Raw genomic sequence first — 12,490 nt, 5'->3', positions numbered from 1 at the left:
ACTAAAGAAAGACATCCCTGATGTATTCCTTTTTGAACCAAGGGCATCCAAGATAAATACCCTCTCTACCCTCCCCTAAAATGAGCCTTGAACCATGCTATAAAAACTAAGGAGCCTCCCAGATTAGCCTGCAATGCATGGGGCCCAGTCGCCTCAATCTCAACACATGGTCTGTTGCCATTCTTTTTGTTTCATTAAGCATACAGCTGATTTAAGCACAGATACAAATATGGACAGTATTCCAGAGAGCTGATAGGGAGAAACTGAGCACTGCCTGCAAATAAATCTTCACTGCAATTCTTGTCTCTGAGCAAATATTTATAGGACAGTGTAATGAAGCGAATTAAGGAACGGCATGCTCTACCGTGGGAAAAAATATGCAAAGCACAATTCCACCCTCAGGTAGAATTTATTACCTAAAGGTAACACAGAAATTCATTGTTTCGTTCTGTATTTAATAAAAACAGTCACATTACGAAAGCATTTCGTGAAATTAGTGTCTCAGTATTGGTTGCAAAGTGTGCCATATTTTTAATGTCAAGTGTTAAAATGTGCAATATTGGACTCATCCTTTATCGTAGATTTATTCCACATTGCTTGAAAACAAAAAAACAAATTGTAGTTCAATTTATTAACAAGTGGGAGTTAAGTGTGGATAAAGCTGGTACATTTATTCCAGACAAGTTTATGTGCAGTGTCAGTACTGCTTCTGCTGACAAGGGACACTCCATTAACCTGATGCTTGATACAGGTTCAGCTGTTTCTATACTACCAAAGAATATTTTCTTGAAATACTTTGCAAAAGATCCACTTGTTGCACCTGCCCTGAAACTGGTCAGTTACTTAAAGGATCCAATCCCTGTGCTTGGTTGCTTGCCAGTGACTGTACAATTTGAATCAAATACTGCAAAATGTGACTTTTACATTGTGAATAAGGGTACTGCTATACTTGGAAGGGATCTCTTTGCTGCATTAAACCTACAATTAGTTGATGGTCTCATTACTACAGCACCAGTGCCTGCCACACAGCCAGTGTCTAAAATTTCACCACAAAGCAACACTTCACTGGACTGTGCAAAGATCTTTGTACACAAAGTTAAGTTGAGACCAGATGTAAAACCAGTACCATTTCGTGATTCAGCATGGGAAAAACTTGCTATTGATATTGTCGGCCCTTTTACAGACGCTCCTGTAGATTTGCTATAACCTTGATTAGACTATTACAGTAAATGGCCTGAAATTGCATTTGTTTCTCATATAACATCAGCTACAGTAATAACATTTCTGTCTACAGTCTTCAGCAGAGAAGGTAGGTAATCAAAAGGAGTTAATATTAGACACCGGACCACAGTTTGTCTCATTTGAGTTTGAATTCTTTCTGAGAGAGAGGAATATTGTGCATAGGAAATCTTCAGTGTATTACCCACAAGCAAATGGAGAAATTGAGCGATGCACTGCATTAAAAAATTGCAAGGGCTTGCCCTGCAGCTAAAAATACTGTGTGCCAGTGAAAGTCTTTTCTATGGAATTTTGAGGTGGCCGAAGCCTCTATCGTTGTGCACCAGGTGACAAGTACAGGAAAGGTGGTGGTGGTGTGCGGTTAACCGAAATTTCTTGGTTACTATATTTTGAGCCTAAGGGGGCTTTTTGGGCCTTTGTTTACTTGGAATGGCAGGTGATCGTTCACTTGAACAATAGAGGTTTTCAACAAACATATCTATTCTATTGGATAGAAAATATGGAAATATGTCTCTACTGTAAGTATGTGGCTTAAGGATATATTTAAATAAATCTGTCATGATGGAATCCTGCCACGGTTTAGCATGGAAGACACAGTATGTAGAGCTGTCAACAGCAGACTGCCTGAAAATTCCAGTGCTTTCCAGAGTTCTTGCCAGCTTCCTTTTGAGCACCTGTTTGCGCCACCGCCTGTGTTCTGTTTCTCTGCAGTCATGGAGAAAATCTTGTTGTTCCTTCTCCTACTGGCTGGGCAAAATTATAACCAGGGTGTGCAGTATTTACAAATTATGCAATCAAAACTGATATTACTGCCAAGCTTTTGTTAATAAAAATCTCAATAAAACTATATGTAGACAGAGGTGATTAGGAAAGACTTTCCTGCCAAAGGTCTGTGACATCACAAATCCCGGATACACAGTAATATGAACAGCTGAACTTTTATTATATGCTTGCAAGCAAGGCACGGGGCTTAGGTAACCGTATTCTCAGCTGCAATTACTGGGAGGAAAAAAAAGGTTGTATTACCTACCAATCTACAGTAAACATTGCACAATGTGGCCTCATGCACTGCAGCTCATATGACTAGGTGTGTGTGTCTCAAGTTATGAACAGAAAAGTATTCAATAGGAGATACAATGAATGTATCTTTTCTGTCCACAAAATGATTTTTTAAATTGAATTTAGCATTATGTAATGCTTCCATGGATATTACTTTATAGACTTGTGATTTACCTGTAACTGTGATAGTGTGCTGTACTGTAGTTACACCACTGCATACATGCACCTAGCAACTTGTGTGGTCCAATAGCAACAGCCCCCCAGTGGTCCAGGACCCCCTGCAACCATGACGGTATGCTATATTGTAGTTACGCCACTGCATATATGCTCTTAGCAATGTGTGGTATGACAATGTGCCTGTGCCCTAATTTGAAACCCTTGTTTGAAAATGTTTGCACCTGCACATAATGACTAACATGGGGCCAGGCAATTTTAACTGATCAGTTCCCTTCCAACCTTTTTGGATATTTATATTAATATATGGCCCAATATCTGCTGGGTTACTTCAAAAAATATACATAACCTCCAGACCAACAGACAACTGTTAACACACAGTACTCCAGAATTTTTATCAAATCAATATGTGGTCAGAGAGACAGATCATCCTCCAAGAAAATCAGATCACAGTTGCTTTGTCCAAACTGAAAATATGCCAAAGCACCTGTAGTGTATTTGCATAGTGCATTTGAACCCTTGGCCCAAACAAACAGAAAATTTGCCAGCGACGGCTTCGCTCACAGCGCAAACACTTCGGCAGGTGTAGATTCGCCAGGACAATGGTAATTCACTAAAATCCGAAGTGGCTTCCAGGGTCCGAATGCTGGCGAAGTTGCACTAGCATTACTGCGCCAAGTGAAGCGAAGTTGTGCTAACGCTGCCTTATTTACATACGGCGGGAAGTTAAAGTTGAATGGACGTATATGTTACAGCAGGGGTCCCCAACCTTTTTTGCTCGTGAGCCACATTTAAATGTAAAAAAGACTTGGAGAGCAACACAAACATGAAAAAGTCCATGGGGATGCCAAATAAGGGCTGTGATTGGCTATGTGGTCACCCCTAGGTGTACTGGCAGCCTAAAAGAGGGTCCGTTTGGTAGTACACCTGGTTTTTATGCAACCAAAACTTGCCTCCAAGCCAGAAATTCAAAAATAAGCAACTGCTTTGAGGCCACTGGGAGCAACATCCAAGGGGTTGGCGAGCAACATGTTGCTCGCGAGCTACTGGTTGGGGACCACTGTGTTACAGCAAATACATTACACTACACAAGCCTGGTAGAGATGTCGCGAACTGTTCGCCGGCGAACTTGTTCGCGCGAACATCGGGTGTTCGCGCTCGCCGGAAGTTCGCGAACGTCGCGCGACGTTCGCCATTTTGGGTTCGCCATTGTTGGCGCTTTTTTTTGCCCTCTCACCCCAGACCAGCAGGTACATGGCAGCCAATCAGGAAGCTCTCCCCTGGACCACTCCCCTTCCTATAAAAACCGAAGCCCTGCAGCGTTTTTTCACTCTGCCTGTGTGTGCTGAAGAGATAGTGTAGGGAGAGAGCTGCTGCCTGTTAGTGATTTCAGGGACAGTTGAAAGTTTGCTGGCTAGTAATCGTTTTGATACTGCTCTGTTATTGGAGGGACAGAAGTCTGCAGGGGTTTGAGGGACATTTTAGCTTAGGTAGCTTTGCTGGCTAGTAATCTACCTTCTACTGCAGTGCTCTGTATGTAGCTGCAGTGGGCAGCTGTCCTGCTTCTGATCTCATCTGCTGACTGCTGCAATAACAGTAGTCCTTGTAAGGACTGCTTTTATTTATTTTTTTGTTGTTTTACTACTACTACTACTACTACTACTATAAGAGCCCAGTGCTATTAGTCTAGCAGTGTTGGGGAGTGGGACTGGTGTGCTAATCTGCTGCTCCTAGTAGTTCAGCAGCACCAACTTTAATTTTTTTTTTTTAATATTCATTTTTTTTTTATTTTACTTTTTTTTATTTTACTACCGCTGTAGTAGTGTATAAGTTGACCTTTTAGGCATTATTTGCCCTGTAGGCATTATTTGCACACTGTTTTCTTCAACCCGCCATCGAGCTGTGTGACCTTGTTCCCATTCTGTCTAAATATCCATAATATTACCGTCTCCAGAAAAAACACCGGAGTCACTTTTTTCAAGCAGCCATAATATATTTTACGTAATCCGTATCCACCGCTGTAGTAGTGTATACGTTGGCCTTGTAGGCATTATTTGCACACTGTTTTCTTCAACCCGCCATCGAGCTGTGTGACCTTGTTCCCATTCTGTCTAAATATCCATAATATTACCGTCTCCAGAAAAAACACCGGAGTCACTTTTTTCAAGCAGCCATAATATATTTTACGTAATCCGTATCCACCGCTGTAGTAGTGTATACGTTGGCCTTGTAGGCATTATTTGCACACTGTTTTCTCTTCAACCCGCCATCGAGCTGTGTGACCTTGTTCACATTCTGTCTAAATATCCATAATATTACCGTCTCCAGAAAAAACACCAAACAATGCCTACAAGGTCAACGTATGGCAGTTGTTTAAAGAGAACAGTAGATTACTAGCCAGCAAAGCTACCTAAGCTAAAATGTCCCTCAAATCCCTGCAGACTTCTGTCCCTCCAATACAGAGCAGTATCAAGCAGATTACTAGCCAGCAAACTTACTATCATCTGTCCCTGAAATCACTAACAGCTCTCCCCCTACACTATCTCTTCCAAGCACACACAGGCAGATTTTTCAGATACATTTTTGCCCTTGATCCCCCTCTGGCATGCCACTGTCCAGGTCGTTGCACCCTTTAAACAACTTTAAAATCATTTTTCTGGCCAGAAATGTCTTTTCTAGATGTTAAAGTTCGCCTTCCCATTGAAGTCTATGGGGTTCGCGAACCGTTCGCGAACCGCTCGCATTTTTGCGCAAGTTCGCGAATATGTTCGCGAACTTTTTTTCCGACGTTCGCTACATCCCTAGAGAGAAGCTGTTGCTTCATGGTTAAAATCTCTATAATTCACAGGTAAGCAAACTTACAAACTCAATATTTTCTCCATATTTCAAATAAGTAGTTCTACATACTCACAGACACAGTGCTACATTTTTTCATACAGACAAAGGCTTTTTTGAGAGCAGTATCCATAAAATAACTAGTGATTACATAGGTAATACAATTTGTAAATAATCTTCAAATGATGCAAAGGAAGTTTTTCTTACTTATGAACCAGGGCACAACCTGATTTCTGTTCCTCTTGCACCATCCTGTGGTGTAAATTGATTTTTGCAGTCCTGCTATTAGAGCTGGCTATTGATTTAAAGGGAAAGTATGACTTTTGATTGTGTCTAAGCATTGGATGTTTTACTCTTATTAAAATGTAGTAACTGTTGGTAAACACAGTCAGCGTTTATGGTTCTCATATCTGCATTTTTCTGCTAGATTGTTTAGGTCTTATTTAGGTGGAATCCAGGATTTTAACCAGAGTAAGACAACTGAATGTACCCACTTTTTAGTCACAGATGATGCCGTAAAAAAATATTTTTAAAATATGAGTATGGAAATGATGTTTCCATTTGGTTCTGTATTAGGACACTTTTTGTGCAGGCCCTTTTCTCCAGCTAGTCAGTATTGCCCCTACCAAAAGGTGGCAAACCTACCAATGAGTGAAATTTAGACTTTACCATTAAGATAAATCTACTCCTTTAAAAACCCATAGAAATATATAAATAGTTAAGGAATTTAATTGTGGGGGACTGTGGAGAGCTCTAGTATTTTCATATACCTCCCAACTGTCCCAATTTTTAATCCCACAGCTTGCTGTCCTGAATCGTCCTTTAATGTCCCAAATTGCCCCACTCCTCTTCTGTTATTACTGTGGGTTTCACTGTGGAAGCAGTAAGATTTATGGGCAACTAAACTCCTTATGTTCCAGTACCCCTAGGTTATAATTATAAGCATACTTACACACACTGATGTGGTTTTACACTTACAGCACTTTTAGCATTAAGTGTTTCTAGGTGGTATAATTGATTTACTTTCAGCACACTGATAATATGCTATTACATTTATGAGGTATATATAAAGATAAGTTAATACTTCTGATGTTTTTTTCAAACAGCAGAAGAATGCTGTAGTGACTGATATGGCTGAGACACAGACAAAAGTGTAATGAACATATGAATTTGCATGCATTACACATATCAAATCATCTTAATCAATGGGCCAACATATTTTGATAAACATTACATTGTGTTCTATGCAATAATATCTTTTATACAATATATGTTACCCATTACACATTAATTAGCAATCAGTGTAAATTATGTCTACATAAAGATTTTCTCAGTGCATTGTATGTGTACTCTTTGTAGCTTGTTTTAACATAAATACCCTCTTTAAATCTAAAGCAAAATTAACTAATTTTGAAGACAGTGAAGTTAAACTTGAGTGTATAATATTTATGGTAGAAACAAAATGTTTTTTTTTTGCATGTACTACACTTGTACCTTTTCATAAAAAGCAGTTAAGGAATACTCAACCAAAATGCTAAACATCAGTTCTACTACACACAAAAGCCTGTTTGTCCTACAGGATCTCCTGGGTTCTCTGTTATACTACCACTAGCTGTGCTCTCCCCCCAGACTCTTATGTAATTATCAGCTTTCAGAGAGGGAAGTCTCTGTCTCGCTCAGGCACTTGAGATCTACTGGTTAAACACTTTTTGTCTTCATAGACCTCCCAGTGTGATACCTTAAGTTAAGGTTTAAGGAATTCTCTACAGATACGCCCCAGAGGGTCACACTTACCAAATAATTATTAGAGGCTAAATTGTGTGTGAGTATAGTACTCCCAAACTGTATTTGAACAACATATCTTAAAGATGTATTAAATAATATTTTCCTAGGCTCTGTACTATAGATAAGTATATTTAGTCAAGATAATTGCCACTGGACTAAATCGGACGATTTTCAGAGGGATTTTACCAGCTTTGTCGGAACATATCTTTTGTACGATTGCTGTCAGGGGCAGAACATCGGCTGATCTGTTCTTCTACTACTTTATTTGATCTGAAAGGTTAGTGGCAGGTCGGGAGATGTGGAAGTCCGATCGTTCGAGAATTCGAACAATCTGATCTTTGCATCTATAGGCTTTCTATTTTTTATACTGGTATATCATAAGCAAACAGGGATTTGGGCAGGGACATAACTACAAAGGAAGCAGACCATGCAACTGCAGGGGGGCCCAGGAGGTACAGGGGCTCCACGAGGTCCTAAATATATTGTATTCATAAACAATTTCAAGTAAACAAGTCAATCTCTAGACATTCTGGGGGCCTGAAAATAATTTACTGTGAGGTAAGTAATATCTAGTTACACCACTGGATTTGGGCACATGTTTACAACAAAGATCAAAGTATTATACATTCCCTTTTACATAAATTAGGAAATATACACTTCAGAAGCCATATGTGTAAAGGTAATTGTAGACAATAAGATTTGTCACCCACAAATCTACGCTACCCATAAATCTCCAAAAAATGCCTTAGGGTTAGTTCACACGAGGAGATTCAGGGAGATTTTGTCGCCTGGCGACTAATCGCTTCGTCTTCTGAGCGACTATCCCCTTGAACTGCCTCAGTGTTTTTTCCCATAAGCTACAATGAAAAGTCGCCTGCGCTAATGCACACGTGCCGATGTGAGGCAACTATTGTATCAATTATAACAGCTGCCTTTAATGAAACTAGGGGATTCTGCTCAGCAGGGCCAAAGATAAGAAATGTATCAACTAAATGTATCAATTTACAGTAGATCAGTTTACAGAGTCTACTACCCCCCCCCCTCCCAGAGCTTCTTTAGAAGTTGAAAAATTAAACTTTACACTTCAGTATTAGAAACAGTCACACAGAAAATAGAAAGTAATTGGAAAAAGTCGTTATTTCTGGTGAACTATCTGAAACCAACTGAATTGAAAACAGCGTTGGAAGATGGACAACCCCATCTGAAAAATGAACATATCTATATCTTATTGAAGAACCATGGGGAATACCAGGGTTCTTCCAGTGGACACCATGGAGCAATCCTCTTCCAGCTTCTTCACTCTTCAAATTTCCCGGGGCAGACACATGCGCAGTAGAACTAAATAGCTGGCTTTTTCGTTAAAGTTTGGCTCTTCGCTGTACTGCACATGCGCAGCCATGAGAAGAAAGAAGAAGCAGGAAGAGGATCGCTCCATGGTGCTTCCTGGAAGAACCCCAGGTGCCCACAAAACCATCTGTGATAAACATGAGTCAATACGAATTAACCATGTGTGAAGCAAATATATTAATTATTCATACTAGCACTAGAAACAATGGTGGGAATAGAAGCAATTGTGGGTATAGAAACATTTTAAAGATAAAGATAACAGCCCTGCAGGTAGTAAGTACAAAAAAAACCATTGCTGCTCATCTATCAACACTGGGCAAATTTGCCCATGGGTAGAACAGTGAATGCAATAATTTGATTGGATGCCATTGGTAACTGCCCATGGGCAATTTAGCCCATTTTTGATAAATGGAACCTGTTATCCTGAATGCTTGAGAGCTGGGGCTTTCCAGATAAGGGGTTTGCTTAAAATCATTGAAACATTATGATATGATTGTTCTGCCTCCAATAATATTAATTATATCTTGGTTGGTATTCAGTACATAGTACAGTTTCATTATTAAATGTGAAATATTTGATTATAATGGAGTCTATGGTAGATGACTTCCTGTATCTCTGAGCATTTTGGTTCCGGCTTTCCAGATAATGAATGCTATATTTGTATATCAATTGAACAATTCTGGTTCCCAAGCTTGTCTGTTTACCAATCTGACACCCTTCACAATTGCCTTTTCTGTGGATTCATTAGGTTGATTCCTTCTTCATCTATATCCTGTTATTTATGTTGCTTCTTCCCTGTTCTCTTACAGTAAGACTTGCAATAACACCTGCTCCAGTCTGAGTCCAATCTTAAGGCATAAGAGGTACCTGCCGAGTACCCTCTTCTGTCTACCCCTAGTTCCAGCCCTGCTAGACTGTTTCTTGCAATCTTTTTTCCTCCATAAGAACCCAGGCCTTTATAGCTATACACGAGTGATTGTATTTGTGCATAGTAATGCAAAGGTCTTTGGACTTTTTGAGTTCTGCTCGCCCCTTACAGTGAAATATTTGGTGAGGCCTGCCTTAGTAATAACTAAGAGATATAGATACGTATATCAAAATATATTTATAGTAGCCCAAGGGATATCTAAGAGAGCTAATATGAATTTCACATTGATGAATCTTTAGGCTGCCCTTCACCCCATCACACTCACTTCCTTAGGCCTCCATAGAGGGCCTAAACTATGCAAAGAACAAACTCTGGCTAAATTAAACTGGCTGAAATCACTTTTACTACTGTTACTACTGCCATAAACTGTGAGTTCTATATGAAATGTACCCTATCGGAACCCCTATACATGTGTAAGACTATAGTTAGAAAGGCTAAGCTATGAGCTTTACCATATTTCTGCTTTTACATTCAGGAGTGAGCCCTCGCAACAGGATGGAGGCAGGGTGTTGTGAAACTACAACTGTAGTGCAAAACAAAATAATTGGCTATCAGTGGCTCTTAATGTAACCATATAACTAATTTATTAAACCATAGAAGTGATTTATTAAACCAAGTCCACATAGGTGTTATGAGAATAAAACAGGAACATAGAACATTTGTTGATAGGCATATAGTCACAACACCAATGGTTAGTATGTATCCCTGCAGGGTAAGCAAAAGAGGACAAACAGCACTCCCAGCTTTCAGGCCATAGCCTAAGTGGAACCCCAAGGGTACTCCTCTACTCCCTGGTTCTAAAAACGTAATTCCTAATTCTGGCCAATGATTACCCGGGAATCTAATCTCACTCACACTCCTCGGTGGAGCTTGCACTGCCCATGCTAAATAACCTAATCTAGCTATCACTCACAGAGTGATTTATTAAAGAGAATAATCTATCACTTTCTAGACCTGACCTGTCTAGGTTCCACTGCAACCTTCCTGCCTGCCAAGGTATATAACAAAATAAAGCCAATATGCGTGTATACATTTATATATTCTTACACACTGCTTTGACCCAGAGAGAAAGTGCTTACTTCCCTTTTAGGTGTCAAAACATTAATAAGGTCCACATAGCTAGCCAAACATTAGGGGACTATTCTCTTAAAGGACAAGAAAAGGCTTATCCCAAAAATCTATTTTGTTGTAGCACCCCCCTTGGTGTATCTGAATTGCTAAGTTCCTTTTGCTAAACTGTTTACAGAAATCCTCCTGCACCCTCTGATAATTTTGCCCATTCATCTTCGGTCGCGACCACCAAGTTCCAGAGTGTGATGTCATAATAATGGCCACTCCTAACAATGTGCACCTGCACCAAAATTAAATCACCCCTTGACCTGAGCTCCTTCTCTCGTATTTCTAAGCGTGCTCACAAATAATTCTTAATATGCATGTGCTGCCTGCCGAATCAAACTACTGTGCATACACCAGGGTCTTGGTCTTTGTCAGGGAGCGGTGGTGGCTGATGCGTATCTCCATGTAATCAACTCAGTGGTTTTTTTTCTACAACCGCGCTTAGGATCTGTAAAAGGGCTTGAGATAGACAGGACTTAAATGAATGGATGACACCACTGGAGGTATGCCTGTGAATAAAAATTAACTCTTTATAAGCTTTTCCTTGTTCTTTAGAGGGGAAGCTAAATTATTAGCCCTTACACATGTCATGCACCAAAGGAAGACCAAACAACTAAAATCTGATGAAATTGTGTTCAGTGTGCAGATTGTGTATTTCTTCTTTCACTGTGTCTTCACTCCACCATCTGGAATTCTATGTACAGTAATGAAACAGCCAACACTCTAACATAGTGGTTATTGGGTGATAATATTAAAGCACAACACGCATAGGCTAAGAAGCAGAATATCTGTCCAATCCTATAACAGATGGCTAGATAGCATTTGGGTTGGCTAAAGAACCAATACAGATGAGCTAAATCAGTTCATCTGTTGACCCTATTTTTATTTTTTGGTGCCTATCTGCATTAAAACATGTTTGCACAGGACAATGGAAAGTAATGAAAGTCAATGTTAGGGCCAGATGAGGCAGAAATCAGCCTGACGAAACCTGAATTCTTCTTGTCTGCAGATTTCAGCTCAAAATGCAGTCTTTAGTTTCTTCGGCGAAATCCACCGAGTCTGTTCATGCCAGAGCCGATGCAAGTCTTCCAGAAGCGACAAGAAAATTTGGCAAGCGGTCGGGGGCTGAAAACAGCATATGGATTTGTCAGGGTTTTATTTTATATTCCAATATTTTTTATTGTTGTATAAACAATTGTAAACACAATGTAATACAATGATGTTATTGTCTGTTACATTATTCTTTCACAATAAAGTTTTATCGTTGTGATTACCGTTATTTTCATATTTATTTTAGTTACAGTTATAATAACGTATCATAACGAACAAACTTAGTCCAAAAAAACAGTTTCCAAATATATCTGTTAACACTTGAAACATAGACAACATGATAAGACCTAGTACTTACTGTATACTCACGCTAGAGGGGTATTTTGAAGTAACTGACTAAATGCTTAAAATCCTATGGGACTATCTGCTCATCAGGCTTTTATTTTAACCAGGTCTTCCAGTTTGTTACCTTCAACTCAGGGGAGTAACTACAGAGGAAGTAGACCTTGTGGCTGCCCATGAGGTATAGGGACCCTGTGAGGTCCTTATTCATATACAATTTCAATAAATATTGGTAAAACAGGTCAATCTGTAGACATTGTATATGTAGTTACACCAGTGCTGCTTCATGCACAGCTAGTGCTATTTACATAAAGACACATATCATAAGCCTTCTGTGTGCTTACACAGGGATCAAACACAGTTTTAAAAGTAATTTTTTTTATTAATGAATATGTTTGTTGACAAAGTTTTAAGGCACAAAATAAACTTCGATCGGCCATTACAATAAAAGCACAGAAGCCATGAGGCGGTTAGGAGCTCATCGTTTCCCTGAATATTTACATTTCTATGAATATTACGATAAGATAAAAGCAAACTGATGAAGCGACTGATTTGTATTATTAAATGATTTGTTTAGAAGTTGGAATAGAAGGGCTGCCACGATGGACTTCGGAA

This window comes from Xenopus laevis, chromosome 8L (assembly GCF_017654675.1).
Source record: "Xenopus laevis strain J_2021 chromosome 8L, Xenopus_laevis_v10.1, whole genome shotgun sequence".
Lineage (NCBI taxonomy): Eukaryota > Metazoa > Chordata > Amphibia > Anura > Pipidae > Xenopus > Xenopus laevis.
This window is presented reverse-complemented; position numbering follows the sequence as displayed.